At 38.1% G+C, this 15,118-nt stretch overlaps 1 protein-coding gene across 2 annotated transcripts in view; it reads left to right on the forward strand.

The window, feature by feature from the left end:
- The window catches only part of LOC148942163 (uncharacterized), a 228,966-nt gene that overhangs the window by 93,652 nt on the left and 120,196 nt on the right, over positions 1-15,118 (forward strand). The window contains exon 1 of one of the 2 annotated variants that reach the window (XM_089102910.1): positions 14,832-15,118. This exon is cut by the window's right edge and continues 432 nt beyond it. The exons of the other annotated variant lie outside the window; for it this stretch is intronic. The gene's annotated coding sequence lies outside the window, so the exon portion shown is untranslated. Of the gene's footprint in view, positions 1-14,831 lie in introns of those variants that run through there. 2 annotated transcript variants of the gene reach the window in all.

Below are 15,118 nucleotides of genomic sequence, written 5' to 3' on the forward strand. Positions count from 1 at the left end.
TTCCAGATAGAAAATATTTTTTGAGGAGGACACTCCCCCACAACCCTCAGGGCAAGGGTTTTAAGTAATGCCCTGGGGGCATATAAGGCTTTTATAAAAGGTGTTGTCTTTGAAACTTCAAAACAGGCTCATTCGATTGGAAATTCAAAGAGCTAGTGCCCTTTTTAAGTCGAAAGTGATTGGAGGGCAACTAGCCCCCCCACCCCCACGCCCATCATTCCCCCAAACACATCCAAACAAAATTTTGAGATAGGCATTTTGTCAGCGTAGCTGATTTCCAGATAGAAAATCTCTTTTTGAGGAGGGCACTCCCTCACAACCCTCGGGGCAAGGGTTTTAAGATGTGCTCTGGGGGCATATAAGGTTTTTATAGAAGTTGTTGTCGTAGAAACTTTAAAACAGGCTCATTCGATTGGAAATTCAAAAGGCGTTTGCCCTTTTTAATAGTCAAAAGTGAATGGAGGGCAACTATCCCCCCCCCCCCCACGCCCATCATTCCCCCAAACACATCCAATCAAAATTGTGAGATAGCCTTTTTGTTCAGCGTAGTTGATTTCCAGATAGAAAATATGTTTTTGAGGAGGAAACTCCTCCGCAACCCTCAGGGCAAAGGTTTTAAATTATGCCCTGGGGGCATATAAGGTTTTTCATAGAAGGCGTTGTCGTAGAAACTTCAAAACAGGCTCATTCGATTGGAAATTCAAAGGGCTAGTGCCCCTTTTAATAGTCGAAAGTGATTAGAGGGCAACTAGCCCCCCCCTCCCCGCGCCCATCATTCCCCAAACGCATCCAATCAAAATTTTGAGATAGCCATTTTGTTCAGCGTAGTTGATTTCCAGATAGAAAACATGTTTTAGAGGAGGACACTCCCCCACAACCCCCAGGGCAAAGGTTTTAAGTTATGCCCTGGGTGCATATAAGGTTTTTATAGAAGGCGTTGTCGTAGAAACTTCAAAGCAGGCTCATTCGATTGGGAATTCAAAGGGCTAGTGCCCTTTTTAATAGTTGAAAAATATTGGAGGGCAACTAGCCCCCCACGCCCATCACTCCCCCAAACACATCCAATCAGAATTTTGAGATAACCATTTTGTTCAACGTAGGCTAGTTGATTTCCAGATAGAAAATATGTTTTTTAGGAGGACACTCCCCCAGAGGACACTCCCCCACAACCCTTAGGGCAAGGGTTTTAAGTTATGCACTGGGGGCATATAGGATTTATAAGAAGACGTTGTCGTAGAAACTTCAAAACAGGCTCATTCGATTGGAAATTCAAAGGGCTATTTCATTTCACTAAAGTAGAAAGTGTTTGGAAGGCAACTGGCCCCTTCGCCACGTCTATGATTCCCCCCAACACATCAAATCAAAGTTTCTAGATAGCCATTTTGTTCAGCGTAGTTGATTTCTAGATAGAAAATATGTTTTTTAGGAGGACACTCCCCAACAACCCTCAGGGCAAGGATTTTAAGTTATGTCCTGGGGTATATAAAGTTTTGTAGAAGGCTTTGTCATAGAAACTTCAAAACGGGCTCATTTGATTCAAAATTCAAAGGGATAGTGCCCTTTTTGACATTATAAAGTGATCAGAGAGTATCCAGCCCCCCCCCCCACGTCCATCAGTCACTTCAGCATATCAACTTAAAATTATGAGATAGACATTTTGTTTAGCGTAGGCTAGTTGATTTCCAAATAGAAAAAATGCTTTTGAGGAAGAACATTCTCCACAACTCTCAGGGTAAGGGTTTTAAGTTATGCCCTGGGTGCATATAAGGTTTTATAGAAGGTGTTGTCTTAGAAACTTCAAAAAAGGCTAATTTGATGGGAAATTCAAAGGGCTAGTGTCCTTTTTAATAGTCGAAAGTGATTAGTAATATTTTTTGTTGTTGTTGTTGTTTAGACCAGGGCAATTCGTATCGAAGGAGTTGTCGTGGGAACTTCGAAAGGGACTCCATCTATTGAAAATAGAATGGGCTGATGCCCTTTTTAATAGTCGAAAGTAATTGGAGGGCAACTAATCCCCCTTCCATTCCCACCCTCCCATTGGCCCATTATGTTTAAAAACTAAATGTTGCCTTAAGATTAAACCAAAATGCACTGTGATAATGCTAATTCCCAATAAGACATCTCAGCATTATCCCAAGAACGACTGAGGGTATTATGTTCAAACTTTTGGGGCTGCTTCTGCTCTTAAAATTTAACCAAATCAAAATAGTGTAAGTGTATCCAAGCTATCAAAGAAAATAAACATATTTTTTTGCGAACGGTATCAATTTTTCCATTTCAGGTCAACTAGAGGAGGTATGAAACTAAGTTAAACAGTACTATTTGTGTTAAGATTTTAAAATGGTGCATGTTGTTAAAAATTGCTAGAAAATTTTCTCCAGCATAGAAATAGCAGGCCAAAGTACAAAGTCTTAAAAAACGAAAAGATTTAAATTTAAATTTTCTTTTTCCCTGAAAAGACTATGTCAATATAAAACGAACAGAAATTAATTAAAAAAACTTTTTCCACAAAATAAGTTTTTCAAAGAAAAGTGAAGAACTCCTTCAAAAAAAAAATGAGCAAACATAAAATCAAATAATCTACCAAGCTCAAAACTACCACAAATCAGCATCGATAAATAAATGAAACCCAAAACGAACAGAAATTACAATAAATAACCGAGTCAAACTCAACACGAGCAGAAATTAACACAAGTTGGGCGCAAAATCCCTATGCCTTCCCAAGGTCAGGACAAAATTTGCACTTTACTGAAAAAATACAATTGAATGTACATTGTCAGTTTAATATACATATACTGATATTTAGTAATCAAAATGTTAAAATTATTTGATTCATTAAAGTTATAAATGTAAAAACATTTATGTTTATATATATATATATATTTTTTTCTATTTTTATATATTTATATTTATTTTTAAGGTCCAATAGATCAAAATTAACACATGCAAATTTTTGAGCAGAGTATTACCTTTTAGCTAACCTCCTAAGAGCTAACACCTCCTATGCCTAGAAAGTTAGTCTTCTTCTCCCTTTTCTTTTCCCCCTCTATTTTTCTTTTCAACTTGTTAGTTTTTGTGCTATTATTTAGTGTAATTAGTGCTTAATTTAATGCTTAATTAGTGCTGTAATTTACTGCAATTAATGTAAGTATGCTATTATTTGTTATGAGTGCTATTATAGTGCTGTTAGAGGTTCACTTAAGTAGGGAGCCCTCCTGACTTCATTTTAAACACATTTGATAAAAATAAGGGCAATAATGATCGTAAGCAAGGGCGGATCCAGGTTTTTTAGGGGGGGGCGCGCAAAATAGGTTGATCCGATAAACGTGCGTTAGGGCCAAGTTTAATTAACAAAAACTTGCGTTAATTAAGTAAATTACACAACTTTAGACTACCTCAGGGGGGGTGCTTCCCTTACCCCCCTCCTGGATCCGCCACTTATCGTAGGACAACTTATAATTATTTGTAAACGACGTAAGAGTAATTAGAACAGTGAGAGGGGCTGTGCACGCGGCGGCAGCCGCGAAATTTTTGACTTGTACTTTTTTTCAGCAAAAATTTCTATTTTTTGGCCTTGATTTGCACTCTTTTGAGACGTCGGCAGTTGGCAACCCTGGTACGGTTTAACTGTGCTTGGGGAAACTTAGGTTCAATTCTTTTATTTGTTGTTATTATGCCTCATTCTTTTTTTCTTCAGTTCGATTTTATGTGCACGAGGGGCTAAGACCTAGTTCCAAAGTGTAAAAGCTTGTGATAGCTCTTTGTTAAAAAGGAAAGAAAAAAAGCATTTACGCACTGATAAGATCTTAAGAATACGAGTAAGATTTTGTAGACTGTTCTCTTGATCCTAAAAAAAACAAACAAAAAACAATTATAAATGAAAAAAGAGCCTACTTGATCTTTTGTGTCTTATCTGTTTCTTATGATTTTTTGCTACTTGTTTCTTGTAAACAGAATATCCTCAAGAAGTAAAGGCACGTCAATCCCAATGCAATATACCAAAAAATGATGATGATATAACATGTAGAAACAAAACTATGGAAACTATGCCAAAGAATTATGGAAACCAGGGAGCGCAGAACGCATTATATTGAATACCTAACCTAATCCAATATAACTTAACTTAACCTAACCCCTAACTCCCTCTAAATATTAAATATTTAATTAAAATATAACTTCATCGTAGTTTTCTCACTCAAAATAACTGATTGAAACCGGGGTACTTTTGTCTTATAGCCACCACACTCAAGATCTTGTATCGCGAACATGAGACACTAACCGGTTTTCATGGTCTTTATACCAGGCAATATTAGTGTAAATCTCTATTTAGTTCTTTATTTGTATGCCTTTTATATTGGCAGATGTAAGGGTTTACGTAAATTCCAAAGATAGACGATAAATGTTGGTACATGGTCTTTATTACATAACGTGAGAATACACATAGAGAAAATAAGGTAGCACAAGAACAACTAGCTACGACGAAGGCGAAAGATGGACTGCCTTTAGAAATGAACCAAGAATATAACTTTCCTAGAACGGAAGTTCCAGGCCTGGGAACAAGCCCTTTCCCACGACTAGCTTTAGTCCCAAGAACCCCCCCTGGACCGCTATTGTTGACACATAAATGGCCCGAATAACTCGGAAATGAGATACCCTGAAAAACTTCTCGAATTGATGTTAAATACTTTACAGATTCTCCCCCCTGTTTTAAGTTAAATTTCCCAAATTTGGCTTATCTCCTTATCATTAAACCCCCAAACTTTAATTGAATTCAAAACATTCCCTTCCCAAATCATTCACTTCACGCCTACTAACATTCTACAGCATGAACTAGTAAACAATTACATAATACAAACACTACACAATACTTGCATAAGTAAAAACTTACATAGTATAAACGAACCACACTAACAACAGTAGTCGGAAACTGGATATTTTAACACTTCATTTTTCTTTATATACTTTAAAATAGACTTGTTCCCCATTCCCCCTGAATTTGATGAGGACAAGGAAAGTTGGGATTATGTATAAACTTCGGATTAGGGCAAAAGGACTAACCGAGTAAGGGTAATTAATCCCGAAAATACCAGGGACAAATAATTGTAATTGCATAAACTTGTAAATAATGGAATGGAAATGTCAACCATTGCAGTTCGATTGGCCTACCATGCAGCAATGACGTCAAGATATTATTACCAATAAAATCCTCGGGGTTTTATTGCTATGGAACGCCTCGGTTTTGACCTATTTGGTTTTGCTCTACTAACTTGTGTTTCGACAAATGGCAGTACTACTGTTGATATCTCTACATAACTATAAGCACTACGCATTAAAACCATCCCGTGAGGCATCAACCTCATCCCACTAGACCTCAAAACCAGCCCCCTTTCCACCTTTTTTTTTCTCATTCCACGGGACCTCAAAATCAGCTCCCTTTTCCTGGGTATCCAAACCGCCCTGCGAGGCATCAGTACCATCTCGCAGTGCAACAAAAAAAAACCATCCCGTGAGACATCAGTACCATCCCCCGGGACCTCAAAACCAGCTCCCTTTTCCTGGGTAGCCAAACCGCCCTGCGAGGAATCAGTACCATCTCGCAGTGCAACAAAAAAAAACCATCCCGTGAGGCATCAGTACCATCCCACGGGACCTCAAAACCAGCTCCCTTTTTCTGGGTAGCCAAACCACCCTGCGAGGAATCAGTACCATCTCGCAGTGCCTTCTCATTATCATTGAGTCCAAATTTCACCCTCGTCAGCGCAGAAAAAAATTCATCGGAAAAATAAGACGTGTCTCCTTTCCCCACTATCTGTTCTATCTGTTCATATTGCTTTGCAACCTTGTACGCATCACCTAAACAAAAAAAAATCTGCGCTATTCTCAAACAAATACCGTTTGTAGGACGGTCTGATCCCCTCCTTGAATAAATTAAGAGCAAATGTTCCAAGGACTACACCATCATCCCTGGCTTCTAAGGACACCCTGCATGACCTTCCTAATTTTTGCACCCTTCTATAGAATAGATATGCCTTTTCATCCTTAAATTGAGCCACGCCTACAAACTCTGCAACCATTTTGCCTACTATTTTGCCTGGGGCATATGCTACAAGTAATCCACGTTTTAAACTTGACAAATTTATAATCGAGAAGAGTCAAATAAAATAAATGGAAATATGCCATTTTCCCTCCACTGTTTTACAAAATCATAAGCAACCTTTTTGTTATATCTAGTTTCCGCCGGATCGAGAATAGGAATAAAAACTGACATATTGATATCAAAATTTGAAAAAGCAATTACTCTAAAAATTTAAATATTTTTTTTAAACACCGTTCTTTAATTACGGACGCTAAATTTTGGGCAATAACTTCACTTCTAACAACAAGGGTCTAATAAAATTTACTGGGTTGTTTAGTCGTGTTAAATCACTTACGAAAGATAGTCCGTTCCAAATCCTATTGTAGTTGGTCTCAATTAAAGCACTAGCGTCAAATGTAGTCACAATCGAGAATTAATTTTCGTTTATCAAATTCAAAATGTTAAATTTTGGTTGGAAACTGTCAAATGTAGATCCCACGTCGACTGTATAAAATCAGGTAAAAAAAAAAAAAAACACCAAACGTAGAATGGCTAAGCGAAGGTAGAAATCAACCGAAGACTCTCAGTTGTAGAAATTTTAATTAGTAGGTAGAAGCTATCGCAAGGAAGTCCATATTCGGCATTGTATAACAGCTTATTTCAAAATGTTCATTTAAAAGAACGTGTGTTTCAAGAAGGCGCTTTGAATAGAAGAAAGTTCAATAGCTCGTAACGTTTCGATGTCTTATTAATCAGTCTTTTGCAGTATTTGCGGCTCAATATCACAGTCTGGTAGCGGGCGAAAAACTCTTCAATATGTTGCCAGTATTTAGCGTAAGATGTCGTAAATACTTATGACGGTCACTCAAATGTCACTTGGAGGTTTTCCACTAGTGATATATGCTCCACTAGTTTTAACCACTTGCCACCACTCTGTAAATCTCTATTTAGTTCTTTATTTGTATGTCTTTTTATATTGTCTGATGTAATGGTTTACGTGAATTCCAAAGATAGACGATAAACGTTGGTAAATGGTCTTTATTAAATAACATGAGAAAACACATAGAGAAAATAAGGTAGCACAAGAACAACTAGCTACGACGAAGGCGAAAGATGGACTGCCTTTAGAACTGAACCAAGAATGTAACTTTCCTAGACCGGAAGTTCCTGGCCTGGGTCCGATCCCTTTCCCACGACTAGCTTTAGTCCCAAGAGCCCCCCCCCCCTGGACCGCTATCGTTGACACATAAATGCCCAAATAACTAAGAAATGAGATACCCGGAAAAGCTTCTCGAATAGATGTTAAATACTTTACATTAGCTTCGGTTCGGTGGGAAACTACATTGTAACTATATTTTAATTAAATATTTAGTTGGTATTTTGGTTAGGTTAGTTTAGGTTACGTATTTAATATAATGAAGTCTGGGCGGCCCCCCTTCCATAATTCTTTGTTGTTGTAGTTTTCATAATTTTGTTGATAAAGTATTATATGTACTGGTGCGTTGTATGGTCACTTTTATATATTGTACAAGGAAACCAGTCTCGAAAATCCCGCCAGACGGGTTAATTGCAAGAGACCGCTATAGAGAAATGCAATGCAAAGCGTGGTTTTCATTGCGTCTACGATATTTAAACTGTTGTTTTTTGGGGTTTGGGGGGAGGTACTTAGGTTAGGTTACGTTAGGTTACGTATTTAATATATGCTATGCTATACCCCCCCCTAATTTGCAAATAAATTGGCCAAATTTGTTTATAAACTATTATATATTCATCCTATTTTATTTCATTTCATTAGCATTAACCAAACTTGACTTCTCGACAGAACTTGAGTGTGGTGGCTATAAGACACAAGTACACAAACCGGTTTTGTTGGATCTTAAACAGTGTAATTCTTGAAGATATTCTATTTAGCAGACAAGTACCGCATTTATTTAGTAGGAAGCAGGACAAGAACCTTATGATTTATGCGTGTCTGAATTTTTACATCCGTTTCAGTTGAGAATATGGAAATCTAACTTATTACTAGGTGACGATTGGAAATCATACTTCTTTTTCAAAACATACTCAGATTTTACGTCGTATTGACTTGTTTTTCCAACAGTTATTTCATGTTCCATCAAATAGCAGCGAGTGCATTAACATCACTCTTCGATTCATAAATATTGCATCCATGTCAGATTTGAAACTCTTCTCGCGCCTACGCGATGTCTGTACGGTCCTTCACAATATTAAATACAAAAAACAAGTTTCTTCAACTGAAAATAAGAAGCAAAATTAGAACTTAAAACGAACAGGTATTATTCCGTATATAAGGGGGCTCCCCTTTCCTCAGCCCTCGCTCATTTACGCTAAAGTCTTATAGTTCTTCAAAAATGTTTCTCATTCAAGTTCAACAGCTTTTGTTTTTGAGTTGTCTTTCTTAAAGAATTGGGACAAAAAGTCTGACTTTGGCGTAAAGAGTGAGGGAGGAGGAAAGGACAGCCTCCCTCATATACGAAATAATATCGATTCGTTTTAAGTTTTAATGTTGCTCCTTACTTTCAGTTAAAAAGTTCGTTGTTTTTTTCTTTAATTTCTGACTGTCTTTCAAATCATGCCGGGAAATTTCCTCCCCCGTGAAAATTTACCCCCGGAAATTCCTCCCCACAGAAAATTCTCCCTTTGGAAAATTCCCCCTCTCCCCCAAAAAATCCGTGTATTTCCCAGTAAAAAATATTATATATAAACAATGGAAAAATTACTGAGCTTACGTCCCTTTCCCCAGGGGCTTTGGGATGGTCTTGTCATCCCCAGAGGTATAGTTACTGGTCCTTTCAATTATGCTGAATCAAATGGCTGTTTCGAAACGCTCATCGGGTGTCTTGGGGAAAAGGAGCCGTGGGAGGTGGATGGCTGCCCTCCAATTTTTTTGGTCAATTAAAAGGTCATTAGAACTTTAGATTTCCGTTTGGATGAGCCCTCTCCCGATCTCCTAGGAGCATTGATTCGATACAGTCACCTCTTCGAAAAACAAATAAAACAAAATCAAATAAACACGAATCCGGGATATTTCTTTTGGCAAAAATACAAAATCCTGATCTCCTTAGATATGAGCTGAAAACCTATACAATCGGATCTTCTGATATGCTGATTCTGATGATGTAATTTTGATTAAGATCACTTGACTTTTTCGGGGTGTTTTCCCCCTTTAAAAAAAAATTAAGAAACTTTTCTCAGGCTCGTAGCTTTTGATGGGTAACATTAAAGTTAATGCTTTTTTATATTTGGAATCAGCATAAAAAGCCATTTTATATATATTACAATTCTGTTTTTTAGAGTTTGGTTACTGTTGGGCCGAGTCACCCCTTACTTGCGGGTCGTTACCACGAACTGTTTGATATTTTTTTCAGGTTTCGCATTTTATCGTTTTTCTTTTTGTAATTTCAGATATTTATCACTAATGACCTTAAGGGTAAAGAGAGTACGCGTATAGGGGGACCCTTCTCCAGTATGTAGTAAACAAACATCATCAAAAATTGACTTTGTTAAATATTGGAATTTCAACCTCTCACATAAGAAGAACGCAAGATCTTAATGCGGGGCCTCAAGTAAAGAATAAAAAAGTATATATATACTCGTCTGGAGTTTTCGCATTCTTCTTGGTATAAAAAGCTCAAGTTCTGAGCTTGGTTGTTTTAGATTCAAGGGAGGATTTGTCAATAGGAACTACAAGATATTGGACTAGGGCCCTTAGACGTACCAGGAAACGCAGCTTTAGAGGCAGTGTTAGACTTGAAAAATCTTACGTTGGGGCATTAATCAGTTGGCAATTGGGTGAGTCTTCTCCCAAACTTGAACTGTTTGGTGGCCAATTGGCAATAATCAGGTGGCAATAGAGTGAGTCTTATTCCGAACTTGAACTGTTTGGTGGCCAATTGACCAATTGGCAGTAATCAGGTAGCAATAGAGTGGGTCTTGTTCCGAACCTGCACTGTTTGGTGGCCAATTGACAACAATCAGGTGGCAATAGAGTGAGTCTTATTCCGAACTTGAACTGTCTGGTGGCCAATTGACCAAGTCCATGAAAAAAACAACTGAGAATATTCCAAAGGAAAGTCCATATTTGTTTTTTTTTTTTTTTTGATTTTGATTTGAGTGAATTGTTTGGTGACCAATTGACCAACTAACCAATTGGCAATAATAAGGTGGCAAGACAGTGAGTCTTGTTCCAAACTTGAACTGTTTCGTGGCCAATTATCAATAATCAGGAGGCAATAGAGTGAGTCTTGTTCCGAACTTGAACTGTTTGGTGGCCGATTTACCAATTGGCAATAATCGGGTGACAATAGAGTGAGTCTTGTTCCGAACTTGAACTTTGAACTTGAACTTGAAAAAGGGCACTAGCCATTTCAATTTCCAACCGAATGAGCCCTTTTTGAAGTTTCTACGACAACGCGTTCTATAAAAACCTCATATGCCTTCAGGGCATAACTTACACCCCTTGCCTTGAGGGCTGTGGGGGGGGGGGTTGTCATCTTCAAAGACCATAATTTTCAGAACTTTCAACTACGTTGAACAAAGTGGCTATCTTAAAATTATGATTGGATGTGTTTGGGGATAGAGTGGGCGTGAGAGAGGGTAGTTGCCCTCCATCACTTTCTTTCGACTATTTTGACTTTGAATTTCCAATCGAACGAGCCTTTTTTTGAAGTTTCTACGACTATGCTTCCTATCAAAACCTTATATGCCCCCAGGGCATAACTTAAAACCCGTGCTCTGAGGGCTGTGGGGGAGTGTTGTCCTCAAAAACATAATTCCTGTCCGGAAATTAACTACGCTGAACAAAATGGCTATCTAAAAATTTTGATTAGATGTGTTTGGGGAAAAGGTGAGCGTGAGAGGGGATTAGTTGCCCTCAAATCACTTTCGACTATTAAAAAGGGCACCAGGCCTATGAATTTCCAATCGAATGAGCCCTTTTTCAAGTTTCTACGACAAAGATTTCAATAAAAACTTATATGCCCCAGGGCATAACTTATAACCTTTGCACTGAAGACTGTGGGGTGAGTGTCCTTCTCAAAGGTATAATTTCCTGAACTTTAAACTGCGTGGAACAAAATGGCTATCTCAAAATTTTGATTGAATGTGTTTGGGGAAATGGTGGGCGTGGAAGGGGTGTTAGTTGCCTTCCAATCACTTTCGACTATTAAGAAGGACACTAGCCATTTCAGTTTCCAATTGAAGGAGCCCTTTTTTAAGTTTCTACGACGACGTGTTCTATAAATACATTACATTCCCCCAGGGCATAACTTAAACCCTTGCACTGAGGGCTGTGGGGGGTTGTCATCCTCAAAGACCTAATTTCCAGAACTTTCAAATACGTTGAACAAAATGGCTATCTTAAAATTTTGATTGGATGTGTTTGGGGAAAATGTGGATCTGAGAGGGTGGTTAGTTGCCCTCCAATCACTTTCTACCATTAAAAAGGGCACTAGCCCTTTGAATTTCCAATCCAATGAGCCTTTTTGAAGTTTCCACGACAACGCTTTCTATAAAAACCTTATATGCCCTAAGGGCATAACTTACAACGCTTGCCCTGAGGGCTGTGGGGGAGTGTCCTCCTCAAAACATAACTTCTATTTGGAAATCAACTAAGCTGAACAAAATGGCGATCTCAAAATTTTGATTGGATAGTGTTTCAGGAAATGGTGGGCGTGGAAGGGGTGTTAGTTGCCTTCCAATCACTTTCGACTATTAAAAAGGGCACCAGCCACTACGTTTTCCAATTGAATGAGCCCTTTTCGAAGTTTCTACGACAACTTTTTCGATAGGAAGTGCCCTGGTCTAAAGGAAAAAAAAATAATACATTGTGGCAATTTCGTTCTTATATACCCCAAGGGTATAACTTAAAACCCTTGCCCTGAGGGTTTCGGGGGAGTGACCTCCTCAAAAACATATTTTCTATCTTGAAATCAACTACGCTGAACAAAATGGCTATCTCAAATTTTGATTCGATGTGTTTCGGGAAATGGTGGGAGTGGAAGGGGTGTTTGTTGCCTTCCAATCACTTTCGACTATTAAGAAGGGCTCAAGCCACTCCAATTTCCGATTGATTGAGCCCTTTTTGAAGTTTCTACAACATCGCTTTCTATAAAAAACCTTATATGCCCCCAGGGATTGGATGGTTTTGGGGAAAAGATGGGCGTGAGACGGGGGTTAGTTGGGCGTGAGACGGGGGTTAGATGGGCGTGAGACGGGGGTATAGATAAATAGTTATAGATATAGATAATAGAGATAATGTAGTGAATATTATTGGATTAAATGCTGTATTGGTTGTTGAAGAAAATAATTTCTCCGGAAGAGGAGTTCACGCCAAAAATAAGCCAGATCACAATAAAATTAGCCAAAACTTAAGCCGGCGGGTAAATTCAGAAATTTTACTGCCAGTCACCATAAAAATAAGCCAGTCTGGCGGGAAATAAGCCAATATGGCCAAACTGAGAAGAGCGTAAATAGTTCACATTTGTTATTTTATTGAATCATTGCCTTGGTACAAGTGTGCACGCGTATTCCGACCTTTGGGTTTGTACATGTGTGTAAGTGTGACTGCGCAAAATACACATCCTGATGTTATAAAATCTTGTATTTAAATTTTTGACATCAAAATCTCTCGCGACGCGACCCCATCTAGGGTCGCGACCCATAGTTTAAGAAGGCCTGGTTTAGTCGACAAAATGTCCAGATTTTGGATGTTGTCTTATATTCTCGAGTATATCCTTGTGAATGTACAAAGTTGAGAGCCTCTCAAACGTTTCGACATTTTAAAACATGTAAAAAATTAAGACTTCCTCAGATTGTCTACTAAAAGACTCAATGTATCTTATATTAAGATGTAATTTAAATGGTACTAGTGCATTGATCGTACTCTTTTATATACTGTATATGGAATGTCAAACTGGAGATGCTACAGACAGCAGGACAGATACCCGCCAGACTGTTTTTTTCAAAGACCGCTATTAAGAATTGGATAAAGAGTAGTTTTCATTGCGTTTACGATATTTAAACTGTTGTTTTTTTTTGGGGGGGGGGGGGTTATGGGGGGGGGAGGTACCTAGGTTAGGTTACGTATTTAATATATGGTATGCTTTACCCCTCCCCCTAATGTGCAAATATATAGCCCAAATTTGTTTCTAAACTATTATATATTCATCCTATTTTATTTTATTTCATTAGCATTAACCAAACTCGACTTCTTTAGCAGTATATAAGAGTACGTTTAATGCACCAGCACCATTTAAATACAGTATCCTTGCATTCCCAGTGTATAAATAATTGTGCTTGATGACGAACTTTAGTTATTATTGTGCTCATGCGTTTTTTTCAAGAATTCTTTCTTATCTGTGTTTTTTTGTGAATATCGTAAACTGACTAACAATATCTAAGATATCTAGCATGTATATCAGTTGTCAAAATTTATGTTTATTCAATACACATATACTGACAAGGCATTGACAAAAAATGTGTTGGAGTAAACTTTGTTTATCCAGGGCTAAAGCTAATCATATGGACAACCTAAATTCGATGCCTCAGATGTCGAACCAGGGGGAAGGAAGGTATTTCGTGGTAGGGCAAGCGTATCATATTGCTTTTCAGCCGTCCTGGACACCACACATAACTAATATCTTCGGCGTTTATTGTGATATTCCATCTGTCGCGTTATACTTCTCTCATATTGCTTTCAATCCATTCGGAAGAACCCTTAAGACGTAAGACCTCGAGACCCCGAGCCAAAGACCAAACAATGTCGATTGATAGCAAATTTTCGTTTGTGGGTGGTATGCTTCGTAATTTCATAGGTACTATTTCCCCTAATGTTTTGAAATTGAGGTATGGGGCGCAAGAAAGACAATCCTTTCCTTTGTTGCCCTCCAGATACGATAACAATAATGACCATGCATAGGCTTTAATCCCTACATTAATTCGATGTTTGTAATAATGCAAAGAGCTTAATCTAGAGTTGAGCCACTATTTGGCATCTGGGTATGCCACATCCATGAGCTCTGAACATTTCATGTGAAAATTGTTTTTCGTTCTGTCCATGCAGAGATAAGGTGGGAAAGTGTCAGTACGGAATTATACTTTTCCAGAAAAAGCAAAAAAAAAGAAGAAGAAAGAAAAACAGGACATGATGCGATTTAGAGGCTCTGCCGGATAACTGAAGGATACCCTGTAATGCATTTTTTTTTTTTACACTATGCTGAGAAGCGGACTTTCGTTATAATAAGGACGTAGTATTTACCTGTTTGAAAAGCTATACGTTACTCTAGTTGTTGCGGAGGTGTAGTGGAGGAGTAGCAGTCAGTTGGAGTATTTTGAGGGCAACAAAGAACAAGAAATTCCATGAAAATATCAGAAAGGTTTTTTCTAGTAAGTAAAATATTATGAGTTAGCAATTTAAACCTTGGCCACCCGTCGATGATTTAGTGGTTGATGTAGTATTTATACTTTTTTACGAGTTGCCTAGTCAGATCAGCTTTATTTGAAACTCATTTGTTCTGAATTTATTTCATACCATCGTTGTAAGTCTTTTTGTTTCTCCTCGTGGAAATTTTTATACGGCTGTTGAATTTTGTCGTCTTAATTTTTTCTTTAAGCTTGACTTATGCCTCACATACTAAGATAAACGATTTGAACAACAAGTTTCCATTTGCCCGGGATTCCGCTCGTGTCCCCGGGAAAACTCTTTAGTCGGTAATCAGCGCTTCAAGGCGCGAGATGTAGGCAGGGGACCAGATTGTGTGCAATATATTTCGAACTGTGATAATCTGCCTTGTACGATAATCCCTAGTCAGTATTAATGACAAAAACGTGGTTGTGGATTGATTGCCTTTTCGAGAGTGATTGAATAAGTTCCTTAAATTGTGCCAATTATACTCTTTATCCGTCAATGTCTGTTTGCTGATTCACGTGGATTCATAAAGATTGGTTGTGAACCTCTCTATTCTCAAATATTTTCGCATTAATAAGCTCTATATATAAAGACATACTTTTACAGAGCTTACA

This window comes from Artemia sp. Qi Xiang Cuo, chromosome 17, assembly GCF_049724085.1.
Source record: "Artemia sp. Qi Xiang Cuo chromosome 17, ASM4972408v1, whole genome shotgun sequence".
Taxonomy (NCBI): Eukaryota; Metazoa; Arthropoda; class Branchiopoda; order Anostraca; family Artemiidae; genus Artemia; species Artemia sp. Qi Xiang Cuo.